The sequence below is a fragment of the Dermacentor andersoni genome, chromosome 9 (assembly GCF_023375885.2).
Source record: "Dermacentor andersoni chromosome 9, qqDerAnde1_hic_scaffold, whole genome shotgun sequence".
Lineage (NCBI taxonomy): Eukaryota > Metazoa > Arthropoda > Arachnida > Ixodida > Ixodidae > Dermacentor > Dermacentor andersoni.
In genome coordinates, this window is record NC_092822.1 from 91,184,749 (window position 1) to 91,197,991 (window position 13,243).

Consider the following 13,243-nt stretch of genomic DNA (forward strand, 5'->3'; position numbering starts at 1 on the left):
GCCTGCCTATCGCTAACACTGCACCTTAAGGATGAACGTTTTGGAGCGGTGGTGGTAGCTTACGCAGCGTAGCCCAGCAAGTTACGCGCCCTAATTTGCTTCGTTATCCTAGATTTGTTAACTGGCGACATTTCCCCACCCTTCCCCACGTTCACAACTTGGCCGTTGATCGCAAGTAGACAAGCTTTCTTCTTAATCCCTCCGCCTCTCGCTCTCTTTCTCTGCTTGTCATCCTTCAGCGATATGCGGACTTTTAACTAATTGGACACATGATTGAAAGCGCTGTTATTGAAAGGCAAGAGTGCAGAGACATCACATAGGAAATGGCTTAAACCATCTCGCTGAGTAGCCTGTATGAAGGGCGTTCTTTCTTTTTGTTCATTTTTGGCGGTGTGGAAGACGGTGGGGAGGGCACGTGGTGAACCGTTCATCTCGGATTGAGAACGGTGCTTAGCAGAAAAAAGCCCATGACCTCGCGTGGCCTTCAAATTGACACTTAGAATAGCTTGTCAATTGCTCCGCTCACTTTACTAACGCATTCGCATTGCAGCGAATAAATATAGGAAACCGTTGTCAAGCTTGGCATACGCGCGGCAAGACAGGTATGTCTGCCATACTGTTCTAAAGACTATAAGAACAATGGTCACTTAGCAGAAATTGGCAAAAAGAAGGGAAGAAAGGGACAAGATGAAAGCAAGTCTTACTGAGTTAGCTTTCTGCTAAAGGTGGCACTAATAAGAGTTCTTAAAGTGGTCACCTTGTCCCTTTCTCTATGAATTTTTGTCCATTTGCGCTAAGTGGTCATAGTTCCTATAGTCCGTAGTACAATATGAACCGAGTACACAAGTAACAAGTATTACTAGGTCTGCCACTTTTCCCTTGCTCCACGAATAACTGGAATGGAGCATAATACACTATCGCTGAGACAGAAATAAACACTACGCCGTGCCGTTGCAAGCTCCGCAAGACCATGCGTGGCAGGGAAATGGTGGCTGCGAGAATTAATTTGCGCACTTTTTTGCATGCTTCCCCAGCAACTGCTGTGGAGAATTCGAGGCCATGGATCTGTATGCATGACAGCAAGCCTGCAGATTTAGTGGGCGATGAATGCCAAACACCAAACATTTGTCAGAGGGACCGTGAAAGGGCGTCAACGAATGATCTGGCTCCACTACACGGACTTATTAAGAGGTAATTCTATATACTTGGTTGGGTCGCGTGCTTCCTTCGCTATACTGAATATTCAAGCTCACCTAATATAGAAGTAATGCAATGCGCTACACAAACAAATCAAATGCTGGGTACCCGCCTTATTGCAACACGGGCAGTAGGACAGAGGGTACTTCTTGTGTCCCAAGCGCCCGTACTCATAAAACACGCCATACCGGAAACGGACCCACTCATTCAGGAAGGCGTAGGCTGAAATGCAAAAGAATTCTAGTAAACACTATTTACCAGATGCGGCTTTGAGAGGCGGGATTTTTAAACGGAGTAGGCAGTCAGCGCAATTGCGGTGAGCGCGTGACCACAGCTGCATTTTCCAACTAACACATTCATTTTTCCATACAAGACGTAACCACTTGATTAAAACAAGGGATACTCTGATTTGCACGGTCAAAACCATATGCCGTATTTATGCTCCTACGACTTCTGCAACAAACATGTCCACTCATTCTCATGGCTTAAATATGCAAGTGCACACATGTGGTTATTGTGGAGATGTCTAATTTTCCTGCTGAGAATGAGCTAAATTGTATGGCAACAATGTAGCTGCGCAAAAGAAGAATGCAGATATGATGAAATTGTTTGATTTATGGACTGCTGCGTGTTTTAAACGCACAAAAACACGCAAAAACAAGCACAAACTATGGCATAAGAAGTTGATTTTTATTGGCTAATGATGGCTTTGCAAAGTGTTACTGAATAGCAAATACGTTCACTATGAACTTTTGTATTTTTACGCATTTATTACCTGTCTTGTAGAACGGTAGTGGACACTTATCTGTACTTGTGGTTCTATAATTAAATTCTCTGGGAACCCCCTTTGCTTTCTAGATAACTAGGGTATTTGGACTTCGCCTCTGAAACTCGTATTTCTTTAAAAGGCGTCATGTGGTGCGTCTTTACCCTATTTACGAAGCACTGACACAGGTACCGGAAAAATCTCTTACCGAACAGAGGTTTTCTTTACCGCACATTTGCTTTATAAAAATGCTTGCGATTTTCTTCATTCAGAATTCAAGGCTGATCGCAAGAACCGCCATGCTCTTCCAAGAACGAGACATGACAAATTACTATAATCACTTTAGCCTTAAACTACATCGCGCATGGACACCGCACTTTTTGCACTGAAGCACTACATTTTCTATTAACCACAACATTCTCCCGCCCTGCGTTTTTTGGATGTCCCTAGAGCCCACTGGTAGCGCAATCACCGAGAGCTGTGCATTGTAAGCAGTGTCGTTGGCGGCCCGGTTTTCACGAATGCGATAGCTTGAAAAAGCAGCTACCAAATCACCCTGGAAATAAACAAATACACGCAGAAATATTTTAAGAGAAATGAGTGATGGCACCATCCGTTTTTGCTATCTGGCAAGGAAATTATACATTTCTGCGTTTAGTTCGCTCCTGCGTTATACCTTCCATTCGACCGACCTCTGCTACCATTTTTATGTCTAACATGCATATTATGACCCTCGTGATGTGGTATGCTTTTAACGCAGGGAGAATAAAAAACCAAAAGTTCCGAGCCTAACAAATCGATTGGAAAATATCACCTCCTGTACTTCCACTGTAATAACCTGCATTAGGGGCATCACAAGTCTTAGGCAGACAATTCCAGAAGAGCGCCTCTAGCCAGATGACAGAGTATTTGGCAACATCGCATGCGCTGCAGCAAATGTGGTGATTTTATCCGTCTACTCGACCCCTGCAGTGGAGAAGTGTAACCAGTCTGCTTTTCTCAATATTTCTGTATATAAACTGCCAGCTAACGGCCCTATTCACCAGCCGAGCTCTTCTGTTGGAATTTACAGCTCGGCATTCTTTGACGAATGTCTCAGCATGAATGCCTGAGGCATCGGCATCCATCTTCGCCCTGCGTCCCACATGGCACCCTGCACACTATTATCAAAGCCTAAAGCTGTATTTTTGTACCTGTAGTGACACTAATTTTTATGAAATGTCCGGATATATTGACTTTCGCGGGCGCTCGGAAAACCAATCGCGTTTTCCCTGTCTTTAAATCCAACTACAAAACCATATTCACAAACTATCAACCCATTTCTTTCTCCAACTTCCAAGCGTTGTACATTGTTGTCAAGTGCAAATAGTGTCCTCCTTCCCAAGTAGCATGATTTTTCTTTCTGGCCGTTGTACTAACACTAATCTTGTCATCCTTATTACGCAGATTTCCTCGCCCATCACGCGAAGGGAGCGAGCTGATGCTTGTGTACTGCGGCCTTAACGAAATCGTACGCGTTGTCTGTCTTCCCCTACTGTTTTAGAACCTGGTTGTAACTCTTCTACGCATATAATGCCTTAATAGGTCGCGCTTCTTGAGTGTCAATGATGAGCCTTTTTTCTATTCAGTATGTAGTGGCGTCGCGGAAGGTTCCATGCCTGCTGCTCTTAAGTTTCATCAGTGAAGTTCCGTCAGCAATACAGAAGCCCTCATTCCTTCTTTACGCTGAACTTATTAAAATACTTAAGAATATAGACAATATTGATCACTTTTGTGCTCTGCGGCTTGACCCATGCTCATTCTTTAAATAGAGCTAGTTAAATGAGCTAATTTTAATTTCTTTGAAACCAGATTTTGGCATGTTTGCTTAGATGAAAGCGAATGAAAGTGGATAAAAAAACAATTGCTGCAGGAGAGGAACGATTCTACGTCTTCACATTACGCGTAATTATATCACACAGCATCCTAGAATGAAGGGGCCGTAGCGTCTGTCGCGCCTTCAGAAATTAAATGTGGATGTTAAAGCAGTGATAGAACGAGGCAAAAAACTGTTAAGCTTTCGCAGGATTTTTCGTCAGAGCGTCATGGGATAGAAAGAAATGACAGTTCAGGTTCTGCGTCTGATGCTCACAGTACGCAAAGTTCGAGGTTGTGTCCAGGCACGAGAAAACAGTAGACACCCGCTGCCCGAAGGGATTCTCAAACCCCGGGGAAAGGTGAGAAGCAAATAACCAATGGAACCAAGCTGCGTTTTTTACAACATGTTTCTAAGGATTTTCGAGGCCTTTCCTTGGAGCGGTGTCACCTATATTAAATTCATGACTCGAAAATGAATCGAAGCAGTCGTAATTGAATTTAGCTCTGTGCGCAGAGTTTGAAAGCAGCGTAGCTGCGCTGGTGCCAGGTCCTAAACTCGAAATCGCGTACGAGCGCTGCTTGGAGTGGCTTATAAATTTCATGCATGCAAATAAACTCAAAACTCAGCATACTGAATGAAAAAACAACATATTCTGCCTACCCGCTAAACTAAAGCATCCTATCAGAACGGTACGTCACCTCTCGGCTTAAGATATGTCACGATGAACATACGCCCTTCTGATCTAGTTATCGTGCCTACTACCGGCGCCTGCGGACAAATGTACATTAGCGTGCGTATGCCTGCTGCTGAAAACATTATAGGAACACTAATGCAGGGGAAGAAAATAATTCTCACGAAAATCAACGCAGCTTAAGCCTACATCAATAATTTATTAAAGTGTCTGTCTAAAGAAAGTACACTCTGCGATTTAAAACAACCACAGCATACTTGTTCTACCTAAAAAAAAAGCAGTGGCCTACTCTACGGAAATGAAGTCCTCCAAAAGATTTGTTAAAAAAAACTGTGTAGTATCAGTTGTATTTGCTCAGTTGTATTTGCTCAGATGCGCGTCACCTGCTTCTTTAAAAAAAACGAAATTGTACGTCGCTGCCTTTCCACCACTGTGACATGCATAAAGGTACACAGCAACATGTTTTCGACATCCGCCTTCTTTTTCTTTCTTTGTCGTGCTTTTTCGTGGCGGCATCAAGACATCTTGAGGCAAAGTTGCAGCGCACGCTACAATGTGACAACCTGAGCCTGAACTTAGATGGGCTCTACTAACTGTTCTGCTTCAACAAAGAGAACTGCTGCAATGACGTTAACTGCTATTTAATGCTTCCAAAACTATGGCATTAAGTTATACGCGGTTAAGACATGATGTGCAATTTCCATACATATTTTGGTGGGCTCCAGTGCCCAGAGAGGATGAAAGGAAAACTAGTCGTGCGCACTTTAACAAAGCGCTCAACTTTTCTTGACAAGCTATGCATGCGAAACCGCGTGCCCTTCACCGTCTAGTTGTTGCTTGTCGTATATCGTATGACTTCCACTCCCCGTTTGCTTTTCTGAAATTGTATTCTATTGTGTGCCTTCCCCTACTAGAATGTAGCTCTGACGTTTCCGGGGGAACGTGCAAATGAAATTCGAACCTCAATTTAGCCATCGAAAATAAACTCATGTCTATTCTAAAGCGCCACTTTTCCCGTTTTCGTGACCGTAGTCCAGCACTGTCAATTATATCTCAAATCAACCTGAAAATCACGACATAATAAATGAGGCCCTCTGTTCCTCTACAAAGTACTCCCTGCAAGTAAGTATACATGGCCCAAAGCTGCTTTTTTGTGTGCAATTTTCTCTGCGGCAAAAAATATAAGGCAGCATTCCGCGTTTTGTGCGTCGCCTCACTCCATTATAGTGTCCTTTGGCTCGACTACAAAGAGGCGTAGTAATTATTTTCTCTGTATTGAGATATTTAGCAGTTTATTTCATTTGTGGGTATGTCGATAATCATGTTGTATGGTTATGTCGCTTTTACGTGCACCTGCGTACTTTGCGTTTCCCTATTTGTGCTTTGCTACCTCCCTGTGCTTCGTCTACATTTGTCTTTGTGTATTTTGTCTCGAGAAACATTTTTAAGCACACCCGTACGCAAGCTCCGTAGCTCTCCTTTGGCTCAATAATAAGCATGATTTATTATCATTGCTAATATTATTATTAACGACACTCAACTGTTCACGGGATAGCCATTATAACGGTCATTTTCATGATTTTCATTGTTCTTTTCCGAGCTTTGCGATGTAGCGTCACAGACTGACGTACTCTTCAACGTTCCTTCATTTTCCTTTCTACTCCCGCTCGTATCGGTAAACAAGCAGACCTGTAAAACACTGTTCAGCCAGCAGAGTTTTTCTTTCAGCAGAATAACGGAGCTCAGTTCATTAAAGCAAAATTTTGATGCTCGGGTCAAAGTTTCACCGTAGTAAGCAATATTATTCGAAGTCTCCATTATTACTGGGAACAGTTTAGATTCCTGGCTGAGTCTCCAACTGCCTTTGTAGATGTTTTTTTTTAATAAGAGTAATCAATGTTTCCTAGGCTTGCCATGATATTTCACCTCGCATGACTTTTCCGCACGTTTTGTTATACGAAATGGGCGTTGTGGGAGAAGTTCTGTACAATTCCTTCTGGTTGTGCCTTCTTTGTACAAGCTGAATGTATGGCTATAAAAGGTTGTAAGAGATCATTTTGCATGCGTATCTTACTTATTCAAGGACCACCCTCATGCAGCATTTCAAGTTTTCTTGCAGAGTTTGACAAAACATGCGGCAATGGTGCTCAGTGGACCAATTGTTCGATCAGCGAATTATCATCGGCATTTTACGCCCGGAAAAGGTAACTTTGATGATCTACGTTGCCGTTTGCAGTCTAGAACGTACAAGCGGAGCTCCAACCAGAGCGGAGTTAATTATAGCGTATACTGCAGTCCTGCTTAGAACACATAGCGGTCAGAGCCTGCAACTATTCAATTAGGTCATGTAGTATTCTGAAAAGCTTAGCTGACCACCACGTTGTAGCATGCCGTCTTGTATTACCGGACGCGTCTGGAACGCCTTAGCTCATAACTACATGTGGACGACGCAAATACATTCTCTCTATAGTTAAGCAATCTTTGCTTGAAAATCTTATTGTTTCATTTGACTCGACATCCTTAACCAAAGAACATTCGTCAAGCGAAGTGCATAAAAGCTTCTCTACACAACTGCAAAAATTTGAATTGCGTGACATACGCTTGGTAGCTACACCGATAAGTAACGGTCACGGCTGGATGAACACGAAAATTATAGCTGTGATTTCGTATCGAGACGCCTTGTGGAAACTGCAGAGCATGCTACAACCAAGAACTATGATTTGAATATAAGTCTGCAAGCAATGAAATTGTGGCTCTTATGTGGGGTGCAAAACGCCCTTATTTTTTAATAAATCCTAGCAGTCTTCAAACAGTGTAAGCCAAACCAGGTCTTTCGTAAGCCATGTAAGACGAGTGAGTTTCCAATAACGGTCTCTTTTCGACTCCTTTCAGCAATATCCCACAGCAATAGCGCGTGCTTTAAAGAAGCTTTTTGTAAGTGCGTCCCAAAGAGCTTTCTCTCTATTCCCAAACACTCGGTTGTTAACGCAATTCACATCTGCATCAGAATTTCTTCCGAGAATTAGGAAGTGCCATCTGCAAGATTTTTTTTTCACTTTCCGTCTTAACAAGCCTTCTTGATATGATGGAATACTATCATTACACATCACCCCAAATAATTCGAATGCACTGTCAGATATTATTCCGGAATACCCGAAGACTACAGCTTTTATACCACTACACCAGTCAAGGAAGAAGGGCAAGTTTGAGAACTGTTGACCAATTTCTTTCTTACCAGTTATTGCTCAGATCTTAGGAAATTTCTCTTCCTGGCTATGTCTTCTTTTCTTAACAAATTTTCCATCTTGACTTATGGAGAGTTTGGTTTTGTTTGTGGGCGCCGTAGTGTCGCACTGCTTGACGAATTTCCAGACGATCTATCCTCGGCATTCAATCAGAACGTGTTCGCACGTGCCCTCTTCTTAGATATTGCGAAAGAGTTTGACAACCCGAAGCTCGAAATCGTGTTAAGTGAACTATTTCTTGAGGTTTCGTAGGCATTTTTACAACTTTCTCCGAAATTAAATGAGCAACCGATTTGAAATTGTCTTTGCCGATGATAAGGGCGTTTTCAGTTTAAGGTGTTATCTGAATGCTAGTGTTTCTGAGGGATAATTTATATCGAAACTGTTGTTTAACATATTTGTTGTGACATCACTTTGGTTATTTTTAAATGTTCGGCGTTCCGGCATGCTGATGACAGTGTGGTACTGGCAAAATATCTTTCTTACGCAATGTCCACTAAAATGTTACAAAATGACGTGTACATTACGATGCTTTGCTTCACTAATGATGGTATTCTTATCAGTGCTCAAAAAACAAAAACTGGGTTGTTTTCGCTGTCCACTTACGACTACTGTGATTTTTTATTACTTCAAAACTGAAGTCAGTTGCTTGGCTGTTGTTTAATATCAAAGTTTAGCGCCCTGTCCGCAAAAAAAAATTATTGTACATACATTGCGTTACAATGCATTGAGGTACGGCGTTACAATCTTAGGTTTCTGTGGGATCGTTGGAGATTAAAGGTGTAGAGTGTTAGAGAAGGTATAATTAAAAATTTTGCTAGAATTCCGCAATAGTAAGAGGTGCAAATGTGTTAGGTAAGCTGGGTCTACCAAGCTTTCAATCTTTGCTAATAGAAACATTTGTCAAACATTAGTCGGCCTCCGTTTTCAAAAAAAAAAAAAAAGTACCGCCACAAGGAAGCTTATAAAACACGCCTGGTATGTTGTTTCTGGTTCATGAAATCTTTAACGTGGATTCGAAAAGCACGCTCACGGAATAATTGAAGCAGTTATAGTGAAATTACCTTCCAGAACACTTTGGCTTTGTAATATTTACTGCTTCAATTTTTTTCTTTAGGAAAAATTGACCAATTACAATCCTGTGCTTTTCAATTTCGTGTCATTTATGTATTTAGTTGTTCCCCGTGTCTCATTGATGTCTGTATTTCATTTGTGATATATATCTTGTTCCTATGCATTGTCCTGCAACGCAACAAATTCTTAGACGGCCTTTGCATGTTCTTGTGGCTTTTTGGTGGCAATAAACATTATTATTATCATTATTATTATTATTATTATTATTAGTGGTAGTAGTATTACTAGTCGTAGTAGTAGTAGTCGTCGTAGTAGTAGTCTATTATATTACTACTATGACGTTGTTGTTGTTCGAAAATGGATAGAAAAGTGCCGTACTTGCGTCGTTAAGGGCCTTCTTTGTTTTGTTCAGCTCAGCCAGAACGTCGGGTGAAACACGAATGAAGTCGCCGCGTTGCCCACACCTCCTTCGTAGGTTTGTACTGAAGGAATCTTCTTTGTGGCCGCTCTTTAAAGCTTCAACACGGACATCGCTCTTTGAGAACAACCATTTAGGTTCGCTTCGAGCTGTCATCCTCTGCGGCCACGTTTTCGGTAACTCCACAATTACTTGCTTGATAAAAACCAGACCAGCGGTGGCCTCGTGCAGGAGCTCCGACGATGATTGTAGGAGAGCCTGCATGTTACAACACAGCGTTTTTTTCTGGCAAGCAGCAAATGAGTTTTGCGATTTCACGACCGCTTATGGGTACATCCACTGTAGGTTTTACATTAATTAAAGAACAGCCTGAAGGTATAATAGCTGCAAGACATTTTTCTAAATTGGACTGTTTGCTTGAAGTCAGAGGTACAACTTCAAATTGACATCAACCTAGGGTGAGTGGAGTGCCTCGCACTGGACGTTCACGCGAATACTAAAAGTAAATTCGCACAGGGTGTCATAATGCCTGGAAAGTTATTGAAGTCCCGAAGTTCAGAGTAAAATTCATTTCAACGAACGACTCACGAACGTGAAATAAATGGGTTGCGAGAATGTCCGAGTATTTGTATAGCAAAATGTTATTGATGCACAGTGGAGGAAAACAGGAAACGAAGCTTACCAGCACGTGTGCGAACGTTAGATAAGCAACTTGGCACCAAAGAAGGTTAAACACAAATTCAAATATGCTGACACAATGTTCTCGATGTGGCGACAATGCAAAAGAAACCAGCCATAATTAACTAATTAAGGGGTTAAAACAAAATAACGTAGAAAAGAACCTATGATAATTCAAAGTGAGGCTCTCTACTTTTACAAGCGAGTTCAATGATGCCCTAGAACACGTAGTTAGGAAATGACTTACACTATGGAAAAAGAGACGCGTTTGCTGTGGTATAGTTAGGAATATTTTGGAACATATTTTACTACAATGGAAAGACGTCTACCCTCTAGTCAGTTTAGACTCAGATAGTTTCCTTAAAGCCTCTGGGTTCAGTGATAGAAAGGGCAAAGTAAGCATGCCCGTAACAGAGCTTTGCAAATACTGCTCGAAGGTTTGATAGCAGAAAAGTAGGTAGACCAGAAACAACTGTTCCCTTTAAAAACAACGCTCCTAATAGCAGCTCAGAATGTTTGTTACAGGAAAGCTTTTCTCTGTAGAAAAAAGTTAACACTTTAGGCAAAATTATGGAAACATTGACGCCACCAAGAGTTTTGTTTCGAAGGTGACGCTCAAAGCGTCAATCCATACATCCATCCATTCAATGTGCGCGCAGAGGGTCCCTTAGTTTTGCTAACTTGCAAGATATCAGCGCATGTCTTAGTGTTCTTAGGTGGGCATTGCTCGAAAAACAGAGTAGAAGTTACCGGCATTGAGAAGTGACAAAAGAAGTGCTGGAAAGGCATGGATTCGTAGAAATGTGTACTGTGGTTGCGCAAAGGCCGCGTGACTGTACTGTCTCTTTTCATTATTCTGTACAGACATATTGTAAGTGACAATGGGCAATAAAGAGAACACGACACTATCAGAGTACGAAATGATGGATTACAGCTGTCCCAATACAATTGTACACAAAGGTCACACGAGGAGGAATCGGTAACAATATAAATGAAAACAGTATGTCATTTGTGGTCGAACATGGTTGAGTACCCCTTTTGACAACATTATTTAACAAGTAGCGTAGAATATTGCTCGGAATTTTGCACATGCCTTTAGGTTGTCGACAATCACTTCATTTGGTGGGGTGTCCGGGTGGATCGAGACTAGGAGATTAACGTATCCGCCATCTGCTCTGTCGATTTCAAGTCCATTCTCGTTGCCCAGGAGACAAAACAAGGCCAGCGCTAGCAGTATACGATCGAACATGACAAAGGCTTCTTCTGTAACGGAAGTGGCAAAACATAAGGAAACATTTTAATCATTGATTTACCAACAGTTTTCTCCGGTAACTCTAACCTTCATATTCTGCACGCAATTTGATCTCTAACTACGGATGGGGCTAATGTAGCTCCGAACTCTTATTGCATATAGGCAAGAATTCATGCAAAATAGACATTAATTAGGCTACAAACGCAATCCAAAAATGTTTAAGCTTGACCAAACTGCAATGGTTGTAAGTTCATAAATTTAGCAAAAATTCATCATGTTAAAATATTAAGAAAATTTGTCAGGCGAGGAAATGGTGATGCGGAGATTCTGGCAGGAACTATTTATTGGGAGAATCTTTCTGCCCTCGACTAGAAAACAAACTTGGTGGCAGCCAGCTTGGCAAACACTATCAACACCGGTGAACTGAATGAATCAGCAATGCGCCAGGCTGCATTTTATTCACTCGAATCCGGTGAACTAGAACTGCAAGAACGTTCGACCGTCGTCTTCTATCTTCGCGCGATGAAAAAAGGACGATTCAGCCTTAGAAAAAAAAAGGCATCACGGAGACCGTCTGTACCCCGAAAACAGACCAGATACGGTATCGCTAACCATGAAAACTGATAAGCAGGCAGCGAAAAAAAAATTTAGTTCTCTCCTGCTCTGAAGAACGATTACCAGCCAAGCGATGACTAGTGGGCATGTTTATGGCGAACTGCATCTCCTCCGGAGGCTGGCCCGGTATTGCACTGTCTTAGGGATCGGCACACGTATGGCGAGTGGTTGAAGCCTGCTTCACTTCGTCGCGAGGTAACGCTCACAGCACAATTTATGGAAAATTGTTTGTTGGTGTACTCGCCGACTAGATCAATTGGAACCTAGCCATAAACAGCTACGCGGTAACAATCAGTGGGCAATAGCATACGCGCACCAATGAAAAACAAGAATAAAGTTCGCGAAAATACTAATATGTAAATGTTCATTTACCGTACCCTAGAACAATCAATATGTCTTAATACACGATACACTTCTAAGTAGAACATATCTACAAGATAATGTATGTGGAGACAGCATATAATATATAGAAAAGAAAATTATTCGGCTTATCGTTATAAAAAAACAAATGAGAAAATTTGTAAACATGACCATTTTTTATTCAGCAATCGCATGGCTAATTGACGACACAAACACGAAAATGACTTAAACAGTGGGAAGAGAGAGGGGGAGAAGTTTAAGATACAGCAATAGGAAACAATAAACAAAACAATGACAGCAACTTACAAAATATAAAAGTGATCAATATGCATTTTTAAAGGGTTTTTTATTTGAACCATTTAATGTTGGCTGTGGCAGAAAGGAACGTATAGATATATGCGTTCACTGGTTTTCTTTGGCGGAATTTGAGGCGGGCTACGACAGAGTAATTTGAGGCAGATTAGAATGTCACGCTGGAGTTTTGAGCCGAAATGAACGATTAGTGCCTTCACGTGTACAAAGAGTGCAGCCAGTTCTAGAACAACTTACTGCGCTGTCGCTAGTAAAGCGATGACAGTATAAGCCAAGACGCATTTTACGAAGTCGCCGTCAAATCTGGAGTCGCTGTTCGAGACAACAGAGGTGAATTCATAATAGGCGAATTGGAATGTTTTGTGCAGCTTGATTAAATTGATTAGAGAAACACCTTTTCATGACATTCTGCGAACAAATTTCCTCGAGCACGACTTCCTATCAAAGCCATTAAAGTGCCTTAAAATGTATGTGTCATTGGTATAGCGGAAAAATGCGAATGCGAAGGAATTCTTTATTACTACTGCGCTCAGGGACTTCTTTCTAGCCTCCACACGCAACACATCACTACAAGCGAAGTTCCAGCAACCCTATTCTTTTGCAGCTGTTTGAGCAGATGGATGAGCCTTGTGCCTTCAGCTGAGGAGAAACTCCTCACGTGTTTGTTGGCGCAAACTCTATTACGGTGCCCGAGTCAACAACTTCAAAGGCACTTTTCGGTTGGCGAGTGAGTCAAGGTCCGGAACATCAGGCCCGGTATGAAATGGCTGTCTGTAG